Consider the following 22,444-nt stretch of genomic DNA (forward strand, 5'->3'; position numbering starts at 1 on the left):
AGTTGATTAGAGGTGAAGGTGGATGAAAAGAACTTGGAAAAAAGGTCAGCACGCCCAGGACCAACAGCAGTTACATCACCAAAAGACATTTCCATAGGCGTGGAAGCAGAGTTACGCCTGGAGTTGATCATAGACCAGAACCGTTTTGGGTTGGAAACACATTCGGAGGAAATTGAGGCTATATAGTTGGTAAAGTCTAACTTAGTCAGATAATTGGCATGACGCCGAAGGTTCATGAAAGTTTTTAATGTGTTGGGGTTAGGAAAAAGTTTGTACAGGCGCCAAGCACTTAGCTTATTTTTTAAAACAAAGACTGTCTCACTGGTCATCCAAAGTGGGAACTTTCTAGAACGGGGTTTCCGATGCGGAATGCAGTCCTTCAGGACACCTGCCAACCAGTCATAAAACATATCAAGGGCTTCGTCCACAGAGCCTTCTTCCAAGAGGCACCATGGGAGGCAGTTGAGGGTGTCATTAACATGGGCCCAATCCGTTCTTTTCCAGATGGGGGTGGGAGGACGTAGAGAAGGGGGCGGAGTAGACCTTGGTGTAGGGGGTGGCCACCCGCTGGGTTCAAGCGAAATTTCTAGGGACCCGTGGTCGGAGCAGAAATAGTCGCCAGCAGGGCAAACTTTCAACTCGAGCGAGGATAAGACAAGATCCAGGACTGGATCCAGGATTTCGCAGATTTGCACAATATATTCCTTTCCTCGGAAATATTCACTGCTATGATTTGTTTACCCCCAAGTTAAATGCATATCAATGAAATAGAAAAAACTTTTGATTTCTAAACACAAAAAAAGTAACATAGCTTCGCGTGTACAGTATGTCCTCCGTGCAACTTACTTTAAGGGGTGACACATATTCTATTTGGAGGTGCTCGCCCGCATAACTGGGTAGGGTGATAGCTATGGGTGAGCCATTGAGCTGTGTATATTTTTGAGCATTCAACCCTACCTCCCGGATTCAGTGCTCTGTTGGTTTAAGAACGAATCCATGTGGAGCGGTAATAAGTTTGAGGAAGCTAAACAAACAGCATTTTTCTGGTGAATACTTTTTTATGTGTCAAATGCAATAGTTTTCACGATGAAGCTCAATTTATGTGCAACGACTTTTATAGAAAACGAACCAAAAACAGTTTTCCGAGGTTGCCGGAGAATATTCTTTTTCTCATAAATATCAATTGCTATGCATTGCCTAAGTCAACCTTGCAAAATTTATCACTAAAATGCTGAAAGCTCTCCACTTTTTGATTTGTAAACACAAAAAAGTAACGTACCTTCCCCGTAAGGGTACATTGAGATGCGACTGACTTGAGGAGGGGGAGAATTTGGAGGTGCCCGCGTCGTTGATAAGGATGATTGCTATGGGTGAGTTATTGAATCTCCACCCTACCCTCCCGGAGTCAACTAATACAGTGGTTTAGAAATCACTCCTTAAAAACGAATTCGTTGACCTGAATGGACAAACATACGAGTGTTGAAATGAAAGCTAGTTAAGCCTATCCACAATGATTTAATACATACAAAGGCTCACAAAGCCATCATCTGCTACAAGATACTATAGTATATGAGAACATCACATTTATACCTTTGAGGAAGGGATGGGGAAACAGGTAGGATTTGACAAGTTTGAGGAAGGGGGTGGGAAATGGACATACAGTGGGGAGATAGTGAGAAAATATACAACTAAAGAGATACGGGAAAACCCAGTGGTTGAAGTAGAAGAGTAGTTATAACTGTAGAAGAACGACACTGGGAAAAGAACCACAAAAACGCGAAGGCCAAGGAGCTGGAGAATAATAGAAAGGGCAGAGAGAAAGAGAGGCCGTATGTAAATACAAATGGAGAGGTGGGAGTAAGTAACGAAGCAAGGAAGAAGTTTGTATCACGCCTGAATCAGTTGAACTTAGACATACGAGTCTTATGCTATTTTTTTACACGTTATGGTTTTCACTGAAGGTACGCAGAGGTGTTTTGGTCAAAGCGCTGGGCTGTGGGTTTGAAGAGTCCTAGGTTCAAATCCGGGTGAATCCCATAGTAAACCCCCATAATTAAATTCTCAGGTGAGGCACAGAGGCAGGAAAGGGCTGTTCTAGTGCTCCATACTGTAATTGTGTAACTTTCTCGCTCCAATGGCACCGAACAAGGTTAGAACTATCCTTACCAATTCAAAATGTGCGTGGGCAGAATCAGTGAGTGATATTTTTCATTAGTAGGCTCTATTTGATGAAAATGAAGATGACTGCGAAGAACTTAATTTTATTCGGATAATCTTAAAGAAACCACATCCACTTTGCTCCAACAGATATGGCAGTGAATTGAGCTGTGGTAAGTTCAGCAATGTTTGCGTTCTTTGAATGGAGATCTCTGAGAACTGTGGAGTTCTCAAGAGCTGGCAAAATATTCAACAGCAAAAAAAACAAATTATATGATTAGATTATCGCAAATACTTGTGCGAAAATTCCTCGAAAATCATTCGCCTGGACCAGGATTCGAACCCGGATCCACCGATTTCCACTCGAGTGCCTTAGCCAGTTACCGAGACGTCATTCTTTCCTGAGGAAATTTGAGGACTATACCAGAAAAGGTGGTGTATGGACTGCTGAGCATATGATGCCACAAACAGTCCAAATCGTACGCAGAGCGCCACAGCTAGAGAGCAAAGTCCGAACTTAGACCACATAGAGGGGGTCACTCTTGACTAATTTAAAAATACCGAGACCAGCCAAAGCGATATTTTCACGGAGTGACCCGCGATGCACAAATTGTGCGAGAAATACTTGTCTCTATTTACCTCGGTTGTGATTATTTTAGGCTAGAGGAGGTCATAAAATGATTTATCTTCGAAATTCAGTGTTTGGCATTTTGTTATGCAACCTTCCGTTCCAAACCGTCTAAAAAAACCGTTTTTTTAGCCTATTATTGCACATAAAAAGGAAATCAATATTAGAGATAGTGAATATGTATTCTAAAATAACAAAAAACCAAAATTTTCTACATTATGACCGATATTAAAACTACAGAAAACAAAGTGTTCTACATTCTAATGGATATTAAAATGAACAAAAACCAAAATTTTCAATACCCCGATGGATAAAAGGGACAGAAATAGGAATCGCAGAGTCAGGCGTTCTTCGCAGTCTATCTCTATGTGTGGTGGGGAAAGTGGAGTTGTGGAAAGGGTAGAGATGTCGTCTCGCAATGCAAACATCACCCACATTGGTCCACCCTCCCACCGAATGCTCCCGTACCTGCACCTAAACCCACCTCGACAACCTCGTCCCATAAATGGCCGCTAAGATTTCACGACCCGTCCGTCCATTCCGGCCCATTACGCGGCCCGCCTGCACTTCGTCCCCGCACTGAGTCGCAAGTGTGCGAAGGTGTGTGTGTTTGGGGATAGCGGCGGCATTTGCGGGCGACCGAAGAAAATAACTCGGAAAGTAATGAGAGATTTCCCGTCGGGAGCAGTGTGGTTTGGTGTCGAGAAAAAACCACGTCATAATAAAAAGCGCCCTGCTAAGAAAGCGCACAGCTAACCCTTTCGGAGTTCCAAAAGGAATAGAAATAAGGAATGTTACCCACACAGGAAATAAAAGGTGGATATTGTTTGTAGTTAAGACTATGGACATTTCAACAAAGAATTAATTTATCAAGATTCAGGCTTCTCTTAGAACCCTTTTTAATTCCGACCCAGGCTTTCCATTACTATATAGTCATTATCTACCTTGATATTATATATTCAACTACTTTATAGCCGAATAAAATCAACAGATTTAGGCGTTACTTGGTGGAACGATGAGATATTCATGGTTAAATAAAAAACACAGTACTATTCCACAACCTTATAAGGTTGTGGAATAGTACTGTGTTTTTATTTAACCATGAATACTTTATAGCCATTATCAACCTTGATGTTGATAAACTTTACAACGTCTATGCAGTTGTTGAACCCATGGTCGGAATCAAAACGTTTTGTCGAACATTAAAAAGTGGTTTATTTCGCACTATAATTCATTAAAAGTCGAATTAATTAGTTTCTGATTCCCATTAAACTTTATCAAGGATTTGATCTGGCTAAGTAATTAAATAATAATTAGTTTTTAATCATTTACGCATGGCCAGGAGGAATACACCTGAACTATCGTACTGCTTGATGACTCACCTCCAAGCAGTTCAAAGTGTTCATTTCCTGGTAACGTAACCCCTGATCTAAACTGTCACATTGGCCCTTGTGCGCTTTCTTTACACATATCTATATTTGCATTTTATTCGCGACGCGTTTTTTTCACAAAATCTTTGGTTTTCCCAGACCTGAGACTTACGTGTCCGTCTTTCCTTCCCCGCTTCATTTACCCCCCCGCTCTCCCTCCCTCCCCTCAGCGGTCACGTCACTGCCTTTTTGCCCCTTATCCCCCCGGCCCACTGTGAAGTCTGCTGCTCGTAAAAGTATTGTTTGATTTTTTTCTTTTCCAACCTCGTCCTCGATCGTTATCAATTCCGTTTTGATAAAGGAATTTATATTCGTCCGATGATTCCGCAAGGGGCGTGTGCTTCGATCGTGTTCACAGCCGATTGGCGTGCATTATTACCGCGTGCGATTAAAAAACAAATGTCATTTTTAAGGCCATCCTGGCTTTTCCCAAAAGTTTTGTATTCTCTGATTTGATTTTCTTTTAATGCCCAATTTGTCAATCCTCCCTTCCCTTTTCCTCACTCTTCACTACCCATCCCAACCGCTTGACGTATTCTTTTCTTTGGTATCTTGCCTCCTCTTTGAAACTCGCGGCAGAGACAAATCTATGAGTGGCAGTGAAGACATAGCTCATATTTTAATGTAAGTGATACACCCATTAAAATTTGATTTTAAATAACAATTTTTTATTGAATGTAGATAAAGACTCACGGTTTAGTCGATTCAAGAAATTTGTAAATACTGTCATCATCGTCACCATCATTTGTCAACATTCCTAAGCTTGGTATGACGTAGCTCTCCATTCCTCTCTCTTATCCAAAAGCCTTTTCTTAGCGACCTATTTCTCCTCTTTCACTTCCTTCGCACTGTCATATGCTTATTATTTTGGCTGGCAAAGAAGCCCATATGAACGCATGAAAGAAATCATAAACGATTGGTAAACCCACCTTGGTACAGATATTCCATGATTGAACCTTGGACAATGAACCTTCATCTGTATTTATTGATCACGGAATTTTTAACCTGCGATCATGCTCTTCTCAAACCTTAAACAATCTTTTTGGCGTTTAATTCGTAGAATTTGAATGCAAGAACGTGCATAATATTCCCCGTCATGGATTTATCCTTGACATTTCAATCAAGTTATAAAAATTTTATAATCTTCAATAATTTACTTAAATATATGTTTGGGCCTTCTAAGGTATCCAAACAACAGTCTTTTCTATTTTTAACATTTTTTGACCGCTTAGGATTTCACAAATATCATCAACATAATTTTATCAATTAGTAATAACAAATTCTCGCACTTCACTATATAAGGTCCCATGGTGTAATGGTTAGCACTCTGGACTCTGAATCCAGCGATCCGAGTTCAAATCTCGGTGGGACCTGCTACATTTTTTAGGGGTTAGATGGAGGATGAGATTTTCTAGTCCCAATCTCGCCCAACAAAGACGAATTATTATTACTATGAACATAGTCTGATATATTTTAGTACGACGCTCAAATTAAAAGTTCAAATTTATGTAATCTATTCCAGCAGGTCACAAAAAGTGTAATATAATACTTCACATTAGAATAATATTTTCAAATTTATCTCCTTAATGTGTCAGGCAAGGGCAAGAGATTGCTTACAAGAAAAAAATCTGAATTTTGGATGTTTGGGAAGTTGCCAAGAAAAGGCTGGCAGTGAATTGGATTTTCAGCCTAGAGGATGGTATTAAAGTACTATAATGTGGACGATGTTATGTTCAATACACTCGAGATGAGACTTTGACAAAGAAAAGTAAGGATGGAGAAGAGTGCACGAGGAGGTATATGAGGGCATAGATAAGAAACTGATGGAAGAGTTTATTTGTTGAGTGCATAATGTACTAATCGATGACGCTATAGACAGAATAAAAAGAGATGGGGCATATGGAAAATTAATACGGAAGGACAGTTTGGAATTAGGATATATATCCTCCTGTATGAGATCCTACCATGACCTTTCTTTTAGATATTAAAATAATATGTGTTACCATTATCTCTGAAGGCAAATGATATGTAATGTGATATGTAGGCAACTACCCAGCATGTGAGCTGGAGCAGCGATTTCGTCTGGCTCAAAGTTTGGTCTAGATTAGTGTATTTTTGGCTAGTAAATCCGGGGGAATAAATGTTTTCCTAAAAATATAAATGATTTCACCTCCGTCGTTAAAAAAGTGACATGCTATCAGAAGCCGCCCGAAGAATAAAATAAAAATAGTGCCAAGTGATTTGACTGAGGGAAACGATATAGAATTTAGATGATAAGATATTAGCATTTGAGGAAAAATTTGAAATTGAAAATAGGATATTCGCATACTGAGCTCAACTAATAGCTTGTGATGGCTGAATCAATGCCGTGATATAAGCTGAGAAAATGCAGTTTTCTTAGTGCGACGGTTAGTCTACGGAAATGATGAAACAGGAAAGAGTGAGCTAATGAAATCACAAGCTAAGTGGAGGAAAGAACATGAGAGGAATATAAAGTATCTTTGAAAAATAGAGAGAGAGTAATTATGAAAGCAGTACATGCTTGAGATCGGAGCATAACTTTTATTTTCAAGAGCGCAAGTAACATACATATGAGAGCATTCACAGAAAATATCCCTTACGCCATACTCGAACTTATGGCAATCTCAGACTTTTCTCTGAACCGTACCATTATGTCACATCTGGCTGTTTAATACTTTTATAATAACGAAGGAAAAAGCTTATTTATTATTATTTCAGGATGCAATTTTTAGCTACTCTCTGGTATGTCTATAATGTGCCGGTATGCATAGTATTTTTTACATATAATGCGTTCCTTATGAGCTTGATTTAATGTATTTACACTCTCCTTTCATAGTTTTTATCCCTTTTCATTGGGGCATTGCGAAATAGAGTAGATATGTCTCATTATGGAGAGATAAATTAAGCTGCGCGGTTTCATAATATCTGCACTTTTTAAAGTATCTCGAAATGAAAAACTATTAAAGATTCTTATAATATTTTAGAGGAAAACTCTTAATGAAGAAATTAAAACACCAATTTTGGAATATTTTTAGAATATGAAACTTGCAAATACATATAAGAAGTAAGAAAAGTTGCGTAAAGTGATCTTAATCTTTTTAATCATATCGTACTAGCAATTACTCTCCCGTACTCTATAAATTGGACACCAGTTGTACCACTGGGTTGTCTCCGGTTTTCACCTTGAATCGAAATTGAAAAAGGTTCTTAAGATTTCCATCAAACAATCATAGTTTCTCAATTGCTTTAACATGCTATCATAATTATGATATCACTTTCTTACGGGGTGATGTACTTACTGCTCAATAAATATGCTCAATTTTCTTATAAACAAAGAATATCACTAATACCTAAATCCTATTGCCAAATCAAGGAATAATTCTAATTTCGGATTTTGGGCTTTGAAGGGCTAAAGAATCATTGTGCTCAGCAGTTTTTCGTCTATTTTAGATAATTAGTAACGAAGCCTTATCCATGATTACAGAGGCGTCCTTGCATAAGATTAGTAAATATCTACTTAATTAAGTAAATTAGTTAATTATTATACTCAGAAGTTTTTCGGCTATTTTAGATAATTGGTAATTCTAAACGAAATGATGAAACAGGAAAGAGTGAGCTAATGAAATCACAAGCTAAGTGGAGGAAAGAACATGAGAGGAATATAAAGTATCTTTGAAAAATAGAGAGAGAGTAATTATGAAAGCAGTACATGCTTGAGATCGGAGCATAACTTTTATTTTCAAGAGCGCAAGTAACATACATATGAGAGCATTCACAGAAAATATCCCTTACGCCATACTCGAACTTATGGCAATCTCAGACTTTTCTCTGAACCGTACCATTATGTCACATCTGGCTGTTTAATACTTTTATAATAACGAAGGAAAAAGCTTATTTATTATTATTTCAGGATGCAATTTTTAGCTACTCTCTGGTATGTCTATAATGTGCCGGTATGCATAGTATTTTTTACATATAATGCGTTCCTTATGAGCTTGATTTAATGTATTTACACTCTCCTTTCATAGTTTTTATCCCTTTTCATTGGGGCATTGCGAAATAGAGTAGATATGTCTCATTATGGAGAGATAAATTAAGCTGCGCGGTTTCATAATATCTGCACTTTTTAAAGTATCTCGAAATGAAAAACTATTAAAGATTCTTATAATATTTTAGAGGAAAACTCTTAATGAAGAAATTAAAACACCAATTTTGGAATATTTTTAGAATATGAAACTTGCAAATACATATAAGAAGTAAGAAAAGTTGCGTAAAGTGATCTTAATCTTTTTAATCATATCGTACTAGCAATTACTCTCCCGTACTCTATAAATTGGACACCAGTTGTACCACTGGGTTGTCTCCGGTTTTCACCTTGAATCGAAATTGAAAAAGGTTCTTAAGATTTCCATCAAACAATCATAGTTTCTCAATTGCTTTAACATGCTATCATAATTATGATATCACTTTCTTACGGGGTGATGTACTTACTGCTCAATAAATATGCTCAATTTTCTTATAAACAAAGAATATCACTAATACCTAAATCCTATTGCCAAATCAAGGAATAATTCTAATTTCGGATTTTGGGCTTTGAAGGGCTAAAGAATCATTGTGCTCAGCAGTTTTTCGTCTATTTTAGATAATTAGTAACGAAGCCTTATCCATGATTACAGAGGCGTCCTTGCATAAGATTAGTAAATATCTACTTAATTAAGTAAATTAGTTAATTATTATGCTCAGAAGTTTTTCGGCTATTTTAGATAATTGGTAATAAGGCTATTTCCGCAATTTCAGTGGCGTCCTTGCATATGGTTGGCAAATAAGTACTTGAGTTTAATGCTCATTACAACACAGTGAATTCACTAAAGTTCTTCAAAAGTAAAATTTTATTCCCACTAAGGTCGTTCTCATACATCCGCATGTAATAGATACTCCTTTCCAAGCACACTATATAATTTGTATTGAAAAATTATAATAGAAATGAAGCGAATAATTCTATTTCCTTTTGGGACCGGTTGTTCATAATACTTTCAATGTATGAAGTATAATTGACAGTTAAGAAAATGTTAAATGAATGCCAGGAGGATTTCATTTAATTGCATAAAACATAGGAATAAACGCACAAATTCGCACATTGTGACTGAATACTTCTGATCTTCTCAATCCTGATGTACTGGGTTATATCATTCATTACATTGACGCCAGTTTTATCACTATTATTTATTTTTCCATGGCCACGAGAAGAATGCCTCACATTTACTTTTTACAATTTTCTGTCCACTTAATGGAAGGTTTTCGATTTACCATAATGGGATATTTGAAACTCTTCGGCAGAGTACATCGAGGGTAAATGGCGTTATATTTTGTTTAAAAATCACTAACCCCTGTTACATAAAAAGATAGCTGGAGAGTAATAAGGTTTATTATTTATCAACTTTATTAATTGTCAGTTAGATATCACATATCTCTGTCGAAAGGATTGTGTTGAGAATTATACAATAGTAACTACTAATTGGGGCTTCCAGGGGGATCTGTAGAATATTTCCATTAACTGGACACTTAGGGGTGACTCCGTAAAGGTACATCCCTCGATAACTCGTGGCTATTACCTTAATAAGAATAATAAATAATTAAAGCAACAATCAGTCCCGTTAAAAGATTGATTAGCATAAAATATTATGACAGATATTTAATGCGTTGTATCGGTATGATCATCAAACTTGCTCAAGAGATAGCGTCTTCCTTTGTGCGATGCAAGAAAAAAATTAAAGAAGTAGTTTATTATGCATGAAATAGTACCAATTTATATGAAATCTACAATTTTTATATTTCTTAGAAATAGTGGATCGCCTTTCTCTTAAGACCAGAGAGAAATGGAAACAAAATATAAGTAAAATAACACTAATTTGCAGTCCACCATTGGGCAGTGGTGACATCTGACCCTCAGGAGAATCGAGAGGCTCTCTACTTCATAACACCTAAAGATATATCGATAGATATACATCAGTTGTTTAGAGTGAATGGAGTTTATGCACGGTATTTAACTCGTCAAACTCTAAATAATGCATTCAAATAATGAAAAATGGCTTTCAAAAATCAATGAACATGAGACACAATGTCTTGTAGAAATATTATATCCTTCAATAGCATTCTCAACTTTTGATCAACTATTAATAAATGTTCGCTCAAACTGCGATCGCTCCTCAAATATGTTTAGGAAAAATATGGAAGTACACATAGCGCATTATTCCAAAGAAAGAAAATACGCATAACTAAGCAAATACCTACTTCCTTGCAAGCGTACTAGTTGAAATGAACGTAAGGATCTGAGATATTATTTCTGGTTTCTTTTTAAGCCATTTTTTACCCCCGTATATTTAAGTAGAAATTTATTTAAATATAATTCTTTCAGAACAAGATTTTCGAATTTCAATCTCAAAAAATGCTCCTCATTATTAGGATGAGCTTTATACTCGTTGTAATAGAACCTATTCAATATTTTGATATGGTAATATCCAAGCGCTGTTGCGATGTCGTTGAAAAACTGTTTTGGATATATTCACACAAATGAAGATCAATTATCTGATGAGGAATTTTTTATACAAATTACAATTACAATTACCCAATTTTATCACTTAATAGTGGTGGTGAGGAAACCCTAGGTTGCATGTTGCCTATATCTTACATAATAGAGCCGTGTTTTGTGAAATTATTACATAAATATTTAAAATAGGAAAACCGAATAACAATTGATTTCCTCTAGGATTCCATCAGCTCAATACCACGTACTTATTCTCAAGCACATTTAAATAGTATTTTATTGCCATCGTAATAGCGCCGTCAGGTCGCATGTAATAGTGTCAACATCATAATATCGAGGATAATTTTTTTATCGGTTTTCAAACTGCCATATATGCCATTCCATTTAATAACCTGGAATAATTGAAATGTTTGCAATCCCTCACAGTGGCCTTAAAGTCCTACACAAACTTGGGAAAGGAAAAATACAGATAGACAGTCCGAAACTCTAAACTTGATCATTCAAGAAATGCCTGGGTTCAGAAACTGAATAATATTTTAATAGTCATGCGGGGAGTGTAAAATGCGTTCACTGAAGGACACCGATGCAAAAATTGGTGTGGAGCAACACACCAAGTGCCTCGAACGGACTGCAATCAGTCATCAAAATTGGATACAAAATACCTAACGGAATTACTTACAATATTCTCACCCTCTGCCCAAGGCTGAGATAAAAGCACTACTACCATGCCGTTGCAAAATCACTCAAGAAATAAATCCCACAAGAGGTTGTATTACATTTAGTATCAGCAGAATGCAAACTGAACCATAATTATCACTAGATAGGAGGAGGGGTCGGCAACCTTTTCATACCTACCCGTGGGTTAAATGGCCAATACTCATTCCTGATTCATAAATTATCATAATTTTATGTTAAATTTTGAAATCATATGATAACTGTGTAATAACCCAATTGAATATGGCGATAATCGTTTTTGTGATCTAAACTATTAACGTATAGTTTAAGCGGACAGCCTCGTGGATCGCATTACTAGGGGTTGCTAACTGAGTCCTATTTCAAAGCAATGGTGTATTACGATATTTCACAGATTCAGTGCATTACTTCACGATGGAACTTTTACCGTTTGTTAAAGGAGCGTTTTTGGCATAGTATTATAATTTCTTAATGATGGCACTAGGTGTTTTATCATTCTCATTATAGATTCCATCTCTTTTATGGCTGTTGGCTCAATGGCCTTCATACTCCATGAATAATATATCTTTGAATATGTCCCGCAAGAGGAAAATTCACAAATGATTTTAACCCAACTTAAACAACTATTTTGTTGAAGAAATGCTCTTGCACCTTTCCACATCAACAAAGCTTTAATCCAACTAATTATTTTCTTTCCTCTTGGACCAATCAAAATAATATAAAATGTAATGCTTTCAAATAGCTCTTCCTTAAAATCAATTAAAGAAACCGTGTGAAATAAAAATAATAGTGGCAGTCCATATTTAAGACTTATTTCCTTTAATTTATTCGCAGTGACTAAACAAGTTTTCATGAGACTCAAGAAGGTGAGCCATAATTATCGGCAGTTTCTCGTAGAAAAGTAGTACTCCTAACTCTATTTATGATTTTAATGCTCTAATGACTATAAAAAATAACTTTTTTCTATAAAACTCAAAAAATGATAAAAAAAGGCGTTCCTTATTTCTGTTTTCTTGTTTCTTTTTTGTTTTTTAGATTTCTTATTTTCATTCAAACTGCACTGATTCACTACACATGATGAAAATTAGAAACGCTTATGCAAGAACTATATTAACTCTAACTAAAATCGATTTAAAGCAATGCAAAAGTTATTACAAAAAGGTTTCAGATATTGGCAACTTTGTCAATACATCTTATGGATGATTTATACCGAATATATGCACAGAGAAAAATATAAGATGGGTATAATAATTTCGGAGTAAGAGTAAAATAATTATGAATTTTATGTGGCATTCAAGAATAAAATTATCACGTTTCTGAGGTGAAATTGTACAAATTAAGTTTTTGGTGATACTTAAAATAACTTTTATCTTACATAATGAATAAACCACTGGTGTACCTCACCTTTATCAAGCGGTAGTTGAGATATAAAAATAACTTTTCCATTTGTTGAGAGCTGGATCTACCGGCGCGACAAATAATATTAATAATTTTAAGTGATGGTGCCAATAACGTTAATTTAGTGGTTAGAAAAATGTTGACACAACATTTTACTTTTCGACCAAGTGGTTAATCATTTTATAACACCAGTCACTTCACGTTAAACGTGTCTTTTGGAAGGTAAATTTCAGCATAATTTCTCCTTTGTGACAATTTTACTGAATTTTGTTTCTTTACTTTGGAAGGCTACAAGCAAAAATATTTTCATATCGAAATATTATTTTGGTTACTTTGGTTTGGAAGTACGTCAATGAAGACCTCAGAATGGATTCTAGCATTATTTTATTCTTATATAATGGAGAATGAAAAATATTTTCTGGGAATTCACACTGAATTCAAGTTATAACTCTTACTTCATCGTTTTTTTATCTCGGTCAAGAGGCTTCCCATAAAGTTACGTATAACAAGATATATCCAGTCATATTCTAAAAATGAGTTGATTGCTAGGTAATCCAATACACAAAGGTGACATCCTTAAAATGAAAAAGGAATATACAATAAAATAGGTGTATAACATGTAAACATTTCGCTTAAAAATGAATAGTTATACACATGGATCACTGTAATTATATTTATACTATGCTATCAATAATAATTCGTCTATTAAGCGCTGAAATTTATGTGGATACCGTATTCTTCGACAAGACCTCTGTTTTGGATTTTTTTTAACCTCGATAGCTGCTCAAATTCCACACGGTTCCACATATAAGAAAACGGCAATGAGAGGGAAAGCTAGGTAAGACCCTTGAGACATAATAATGCCGTATCTGGCTTTGGTTATGACAATGACGTAATAATATTTCGTAAGACCCTAATTACTTGCGTAAGAGTGCCAGCGAACCAATGCGTGCCCTCAATTAGACTGTCACGCACAGCTACGAGTCACGACCAGCCTAGACTGCAGTGTTGCTATTCCCTAGAAATCATTAGATCATCCATCTTACTTATCCGTCAGGTACTTCCATAAAGTATAAATGCAAAGGTTAATCGCATCGGTGGTGTTAAAGGAAGAATATGTTTTCAGGAATGACTCAGCGAAAGAGATATCCCATGACTGTAAAGCTTGATAGTGATATGATGGTGCTGCAACATGAAAGCCTTGGTCACTGATAAAAAATTAGCGGCCTTTAAACTAATTTTTCTGTACATTATCTATGGAAGCCATAAGCTATTCTTAGTACATCAGGCAATGATCATTTCAAAATAATTATAAACTCCTTATTTAATGATTTAAGTATTCATACCGTTCTACTACTTAGTCATTGAACTCATTGCACAAAGCAATGGCAGGTACGTTACGATACGTCTTGGTCTCTTGGCCAAAATTCTGAAGATTTTACTGTAAAATGCTCATAGTAACAATATTTTTAAGAAATCCAAAATTTGAAAAAATGTTCCAGCCCTCCAAACAAAAACAAATGTCTTCATAAGATTGCCTGTCTTTCACTATTACTCATCTTCAGCTACCTCATAAGATTGCTTGTCATTCATTATTACTCATCTTCAGCTACCTCATGCTCTAAACATATTTCTCCTTAATTGAACACAGTGCCTAAATATTTCCACTCTATCTGATCGTAAGCGCTCACCAAAGAGTCGGCGGATCGCGGAACTACACGTTAACGTGGTGCAGACATTTTTGGTAGTGTGTGGGTTGCCTCTAACGAAATTTTGTCGATATTGCTCAAGCATCGCAAAGCCTTAGAATTATTAAAATATAGATTAAATTTTTTTGTTATATTCGTGGAAGTTATTGTCATCATTGTTTATCGGCAAAAGGGCAAAATTTATATGAAGTCTCCTTCATAAGTATTGGTTGCTCAAATCCGCCAGAATTTTCGCAAAATTTTAAACTGTGGTGCAGTAGCTAACAATTTGCCTATTTTGAAAAAAAAATCGGATTTGATTAACTAGTATTAGTGGTAAAAGGGGAAAAGTAATTTTTGCCACACCATTCTGTATATACTATAGCAAGAGGTTTTTCTGGATGGTGCGTATTTCACCATATTATGCGCGATAAAATTTCAAAGTTTCTCTGATGAGATATAATGGCTCGTACCGTACGTTAATCTCTATCTTGAATGCATCTACTTGAGTGGATCGAATCAAAGATAAAATAGCAGGAAACAGCTCAGAGAAAAGTTCTCAGTTTGAATGATTGCTTTTAGTGAGTAATTTTGTGGTAGAAATTTCACCTGTATCGTAGCAACGGATAGCGGTATATCGCATATCGGTAATATGCTATTCATTGCTCGTTCTCTCGTATTTGACCAAGAGTGCCTACAAAAGACGTTTTTGGCTGATGTTTAGTGTTTTGTGAATTTTGCTTGACACCTAACACTGATATCATCTAACCCTGTTGTGTGTAGTATGGCATATATGGGCTACCAGAGTGTGAGCCATCCTCACAACTGATCGTCAATATTATTCTATCGTCATCGTAGTGTAAAATCATTGTAAACCTCATCAAAGTTTTCGTGTGCCGAACAACATACCTAATTAGAACTGTAGTTATTCAAAATAAAATAGAATATACTTTTTATAGTAGTTGAGTAAGGAATATAATATTGTATCAAATATAAAGATTTTGATATAGTATCACTCAATTGAATTCTGCAATATAATAAATCATTCACTTCCACTGAAGAGTGAGCATCACCCAGCTAGTCATCAAGTGAAGTGGACAGAAAGTACCAATCATTATGTAGATGCAGCGAAATGTCCTGCTGATATGGCCGTAACGAACAGTGACGGTAAATGCTTTAATATTCACTTCTTGTGTACGTAAAGAACCGGCGGGCTGTCAACCTGAAATCAGTCAACTCACTGAAAACCATGAAAGAGAAGCCAACTTACTGAACCTGGCTTTAACCAAGAAGGGTCAATTATATCTGTCGAACGTCAGCTTTCTGAATTTTACCATAAAAAACATTTATTGTTTATTATGTAAGTGGCATTATTATCACTTAAGCAACTTACGTAATTATAAATTAAATACCTCACTATCTGAAGGGGAGAAATGAGAGTAGATGTCAGCTGAAGTGCATTCGTGAAATTGCTCCAGTGAAATGTTTACTTCTATTAGAGAAAAATCGTTTTACACCTATTATTGCCGTCTTACAATGGAAAGAAATTACTCAGAAAGTGAATACAGATTAAAATATAGATTACATCCTAGTTTGCAGTTTAGTGTTTCCATATAACTTTTGGAACTAACAGAATTTTATCTCGTCTCAGTAAGATTTTTGTCTATAAATTAATTGCATGGGAGTTAATCCATTGATGATAATATAGCGCATAAACGCCGTGTTATTGAACATGATTTGTTACCAGGAAGGAGCTCTGTTGAAATTTATCTGATGAAGATGACACAAGTAGATAATATCTTTCCAAGCATATCCTTATGCACTCTCTCTTTTATTTGTCATTTCTCGCCCTTCAACCTCTCCTACTTTGTTCCTGCGCCTAATAGTCCTTGAACCCAATACGCGGCGCGCGGATGAAGAGGCGGTGTTGGTTTCTCGAAGAGAAATGCGTGGAAGGGGCAGGGAGGTAGAGAGGGTCGTCGGAGAAGAAGAGCGGGAGACGCGCCTTGGATGGCGGGGGGAGGGATGTAATGAGAGTCCAAAGAGGTGGAGGAGAGTGCGAGAAGGAACAATGGAGGTGTCCCTGAATGATGTGTACAAGGGAGGCGGTGTGAGTTAGTGAAGCTGGCCCGAAAGGACAGGAGTGGACGCTGCACCGTGCCATTGTCTTTGCCTAGGTCTTTTCGATGTGAGTGCAGGAGACATTGGCGCGGCTTTATTTATTTTATATTAATTAATGGAATGATTATGAAAACAAAAGCACTCTCCACGATTCAGAGAAATTCCTCACCTTTCGTATGGGTGTACGGGGGTAAGTTTACACGATTGCACCCCGGGTTGGGTAGGTTCAAACGATAAGTGAATTTGTAGCGTAATAATGGGATTTTGAGTGTAATTGGAGAGGTATGAAGTCTCACGCATAAGTTTAAGCAGAGAAAATGCATTATCATACAAATAAATTAGCACAACAAACCCAAAACCGGTATTTATATCCGGTTTTAAAATTCGCGGACATTCCCGCTATATTAAATTTGCGAGCAGAAATTTTGAGACTTTAAAAAAATGACAATTCTAGGTGTTCCGAAAATTAGGCATGAATTTAAATATCATTTACGAGATGCACAATGTACTAGCTCTCACTACAAAATTGGTCATATCTTCAAAATGTAACATTCCTAAAATATTGTGAAAGCGCTGGTCTTGTCAAATGTGGCACCCCAAAGACTAAGTATTTGTTTTTCTAGTCCTGTTATTTGGCATGTGTTTTTAACTGTCTGCTTCGCTGTTTAACTGGTGAGACTTTTAACAACTAGCAATAAATAAAAAAGGATTACCAATAATTTGGTGCCTCAGGTATTGTGTTTGGCGAAGTAAGAAGCCAGTACATTGCAGTCAAAATTCCGTTGTCAAGAATAACAATTCCAACTTTCACATTGAATTTAAGACGTACAAGAAGATTTCAGACACAGAGCAGCTTAAGAGTAGCTAGTTAAGAGTTCTTAGCTTGTCTAATTCATCTGGATAGACTCTAAGATAACATCTCCTTTCCTGTGATTTTAGCACTTGTCACTGGTTTATTTTTAGCTCTGAAAAGACGAATCAGATATTTTAGTTTTAATGAGCATGAAAAAAATCCGCCAACATCTTTTCATACAACACACCATTCTTGTTAGGTTTTGCTAGTTACTTACTTCACTCTCACGGTGCAGACTATAAAAATAATACGGACTTGGAATAAAAATTCTTGATAGTCTATAATAGTATCTGAAACACTTTATCTCCCTTTATCCTTGCTTTATCAAAACAGGTACATTTAGATGTAACTTTCAGCAACCGTCAACAACCGGTTCTCTTCATAAAAACTAGTTATTTATGGAAAAATATAATGAGTATGTAGCGCAACATAGAATAACATCGCGAAGAGCACTTATCGATATTATGACAATCAAAAAACACAAATATATAGTCATTCCATGCCATTACATAGTAAACTATTCCAATGTAGTCTGAGGAAGCCGAAACCAGGCATATATGTTAGAGAAATTCAAAATCATGTTATATTCATTTTCTTGTTTTCGTCATGTACACCAAGTAGGTACATTTGCTGAAAATTGATTTTATTGCCTATTTATATTTTTCTTTAAATTTCTTCGACGGCCACTATCTTTTGGTGCGTTACCCAAGGGAAGGTTGGCTATGACCAAGACGTTCAATTTAGACACCAAACAGCCTTAGGTAAAGCTCATTGTTGACAGAAAATCAAAAGACGTGAAACTTATTTATGCACTTTAATCTAATAGTGGACTGAAATTAACCTTTTACAGCATCTTAAATTCGTTTGCCGAGTGATTAACGCTGTTTTTTATTCCTGAAAAATTTTACCCGGCTTCTCACGTAATTGCTGTATTTAAATACACCCTTTTCTGAGTTAAAATTTGAAATTAATTCCAAGAAAACTCATGGAAATGTTATAATCCACATTTACACCTAATTAAGAACTTATCTTAAATATCATCAACATGCAAAACATGACAAAGACTGTTAACTCTAAACTAGCCGAGGAGAAAATACCACAATGGAAAACTTGTGCGCTGAGATTTTTTGAGTTGGTAATGTTATTTGCATTAGGAAGTTCATGAATTAGCTGAGGATAAAGTACACAAATTAACCTTCTACAGATAAGTTATCTTCATTTTTCCTCAAAAGGAAAAAAATAGGGAACTTAGATATTAATTCACATAGAATCGTTCTGATTAGTTTTTAAGTCTTTGATTCAACGAATTTGGTAATATAATGGAAATAATAACAATTGATTACTCTTCTGGTTCAGAAAACTGATATAAATAAGTGAATGACCACTGAGATAAATCAACTTCGCTTCGAAGAATGTCTGGTACTAATAAGTGAAAATTTTACATTTACAGGCAGTGATATCCTTCATCCTTATGAGTGCTTCGGCTACCTTTCATCGGAAAAAGTAGGATTCAAGTGCAGAAAAAATTACCAGTATCTTGGAATGAAAACCCAAGTAGGAGTTTCGGAGAACAAGGCGGAATCAACGGAACAGGTGAGATCACTTGATGTACACTGAGTATCATAAGTCTCAAATTTAAAAGCCATATTTTGGGCATTACATTTTAAATTGATTGCACGCCGTTGGAACATGTTTGTTGATAAAATATTTCAAAAATATTTTTTTTGAGTGAGCTCCAAAATATTTGCAATTTATTTTTGATTGGTCGTTTAACTCTTTCCTATTGATATGGTTTGAAAATAATGTTAAGAAAATAATTTTTCTTCAATGATAATTCTTGTAAACGTCGTTGTTGCTTAACATTTACCACAAACATTCCGACGCTCATTTTTAGACATTGAAGGAGCTAGTATTCTACTTGTTTAGGTAGTGCAATAAATATAATGTAGTACTTATCACAGAAGGGGGAAGATTTACGGACTATTATGAGTTGATACGATGCTCGATGCAAATAACGAAGGGAAAAGAAGCTTTGAAAACGAGACATCAAGGACACGTTTAAAGGTAACATGAGGCATATGATTTCTGGCTAGTTCTAATAGAAAAAAATTCTAAATGTCACTAATATCAGCAAAAGCGTCAATCTAAAGGTTAATTTATGCATTTATGATCCATGAGTAGTGCCAAAAATAAGATTGAACCCCTATAAATTTTTTCCCTGACTCTTACAATCCAACGGATAACATTAATCAATCGACTGAGACGATTTGATGCTATTATTATGAATTTTACGTGCCAAAATTTATCTTGTGGATATTAATTTTGGTTAATGTCGCTCTCGTGGGGACCACCGACGGTCAGCCGCGCTAATGAGGGTCCAACCTCGACTTCGAGCCTAATCCGACCCTTTTCGGGGACCCGAGCTCGCGAGGGATGGACCCAAAACACCGGGAGGGCCCCCACCCATCTGAACCACGTGTAGTACATTTTGCATTTTACAATTCTTTTAGTGCTATCTACAATTTATTGGCTTTATCGTCTTCTTGATCACACCAGGAATACGGGCGTTTTTTGATCGTCTTTCTACGATGATTTTTAAGAATTTTATCCAATCAGCGATAAAAGTCCCCTTCTGACTTGGCAACGCTGCATCCAGCAACTTGGGGGTGGGGTAGGAAAGGCCTCTCGCTCCACGCTGAACAATGGCATTCTCAATTCTGGGAAGTTCTGCGAGCCATTTCTAGGGTGTTTGGCAGGGGTGATCAATAACCAGCATGCATTTGGACTCCAACATGCAACAAATTATACTACTATATGCTGTTAGAAATAATCCGTAGTATGTTGGCGACCGTAAGATATGGTTAACTTCGTCAGAAAAGACACTGCTTTTGAATTTGTCTAAAAGATTTAGCCTATTTTCCAATCATGAGGGTCCCAAACACTGGCAGCGTATTCCAAATGTGGTCTAACGAGGGAAAAGTAGCTAATTTCTCTCACTTTGTCGTCGCACTGTCCTAATATTCCTTTAATAAAACCCATTTTACGATTACCTTGACCGGTTATTTCTCGAATATGTTTATTCCACGATAGATCATTATTGAGTCTAACTGCTAGATATTTCAGGGATTCAACAGTCTCTACTTGGCTCCCCCAATAATATAGCTGCGTTGTAGGACGTTATTCTTCTTCAAGAAATTCATTACGACGCATTTTTTCCAAATTTAATTCTACATCTACATTTACATTATACCCTGCGAGCCACCTCTAGGGTGTTTGGCAGGGGGTGATCAATCACCAGCATGCAGCATGCATTTGGACTCCCACATGCACACCACACCGTCCAAAAAACGTCCCGTATGATAACAAGCTATACTACTATATGCTGTTAGAAATAGAATATAGAATAGAAATTCAGAAACATGCATTAAGTTTTACATAGGTTAGTAGGCTACACTACAAGTCATGCAATCTATTTACGAGTTCTATTGCTGCCGTTATAATCTCTTATTGATCGTGGAAAAAATGACATTCGGAATCTGTCTGTTCTACAATCTATCTCTCTTATTTCATTTATATGATCTGATTTTCCGTAGTACGTTGGCGTCCGCAAGATATGGTTAACTTCGTCAGAAAAGACACTGCTCTTGAATTTATCTAAAAGGTTTATTCTATTTTTCAATCTACGGTCCGACAGGGATTCCCATCCGAGTTTATCTAAGAGGTCAGTTACACTAACAAGACTATCGTAACGACCTTTCACATACCTAACTTACACCATACTTCTAACTGCCAAGCATCGCACCACGCTTGGATAGCAGCAAGGTCATTCGTTAGTTCATCTATATATATATCTCTGCTGGGACGGATGATTTGTTACACGTCGTCTGAGGAAACATTTCCTCCAAATTTACTAATAAATTAATGCATATACTTCGATCTTCGCTCCCGTAAAGAATGAGTAACCCTGTTAAGCCTTGAGATTTTGCTGCTATAGGCAGCGATGAAGCACGGAGGAATTGCACTTCATTGCATGAAAAACAAAAGCATTCCATAGAACCTTCACCCTCATACGACGAAAAAATGCACAGAATAACACTTTCTAAGGGGTGCTAATATTACCCTAATGAGAGAAAAACCAGGAATAGTAAAGGACACAAATTAATGGGAAAAGGAATTAGAAAACATTGATTCATCACCAGCGCTGGATTGGCCATAACTTTGTGGAATTCCGTATTTTTTCCAATCTACATCTACATTGACATAATACCCTACGAGCCACCTCTAGGGTGTTTGGCAGGGGGTCATCAATCACCAGCATGCAGCATGCATTTGGACTCCCACATGCACACCACACCGTCCAAAAAACGTCCCGTATAATAACAAACTATACCACTATATGCTGTTAGAAATAATAATTGAATTAAGAAACATGCATTAAGTTTTACATAGGTTAGTAGGCTACACTACAAGTCATGAAATCTATTTACGAGTTCTATTACTGCCGTTATAATCTCTTATTGATCGTGGAAAAAAAGACATTCGGAATCTGTCTGTTCTGCAATCTATCTCTCTTATCTTATTTATATGATCTGATCTTCCGTAGTATGTTGGCGTCCGTTAGATATGGTTAACTTCGTCAGAAAAGACACTGCTTTTGAATTTGTCTAAAAGATTTAGCCTATTTTCCAATCATGAGGGTCCCAAACACTGGCAGCGTATTCCAAATGTGGTCTAACGAGGGAAAAGTAGCTAATTTCTCTCACTTTGTCGTCGCACTTTCCTAATATTCCTTTAACATAACCCATTTTACGATTACCTTGACCGGTTATTTCTCGAATATGTTTATTCCTCGATAGATCATTATTGAGTCTAACTGCTAGATATTTCAGGGATTCAACAGTCTCTACTTGG

The 22,444-nt window shown here is 36.4% G+C and overlaps 1 protein-coding gene and 1 non-coding gene across 2 annotated transcripts in view; one reads left to right on the forward strand and one right to left on the reverse strand.

Moving 5' to 3' along the window:
• Window positions 1-22,444, reverse strand: part of LOC124166085 (mucin-12) — a 584,458-nt gene that overhangs the window by 502,288 nt on the left and 59,726 nt on the right. The gene's annotated exons all lie outside the window — the stretch shown is intronic.
• Trnaq-cug lies at window positions 5,517-5,588 on the forward strand. Its single transcript has one exon. It is a non-coding gene; the product is annotated as a tRNA-Gln (tRNA).

Source organism: Ischnura elegans, chromosome 1 (assembly GCF_921293095.1).
Source record: "Ischnura elegans chromosome 1, ioIscEleg1.1, whole genome shotgun sequence".
NCBI classification, from domain to species: Eukaryota; Metazoa; Arthropoda; class Insecta; order Odonata; family Coenagrionidae; genus Ischnura; species Ischnura elegans.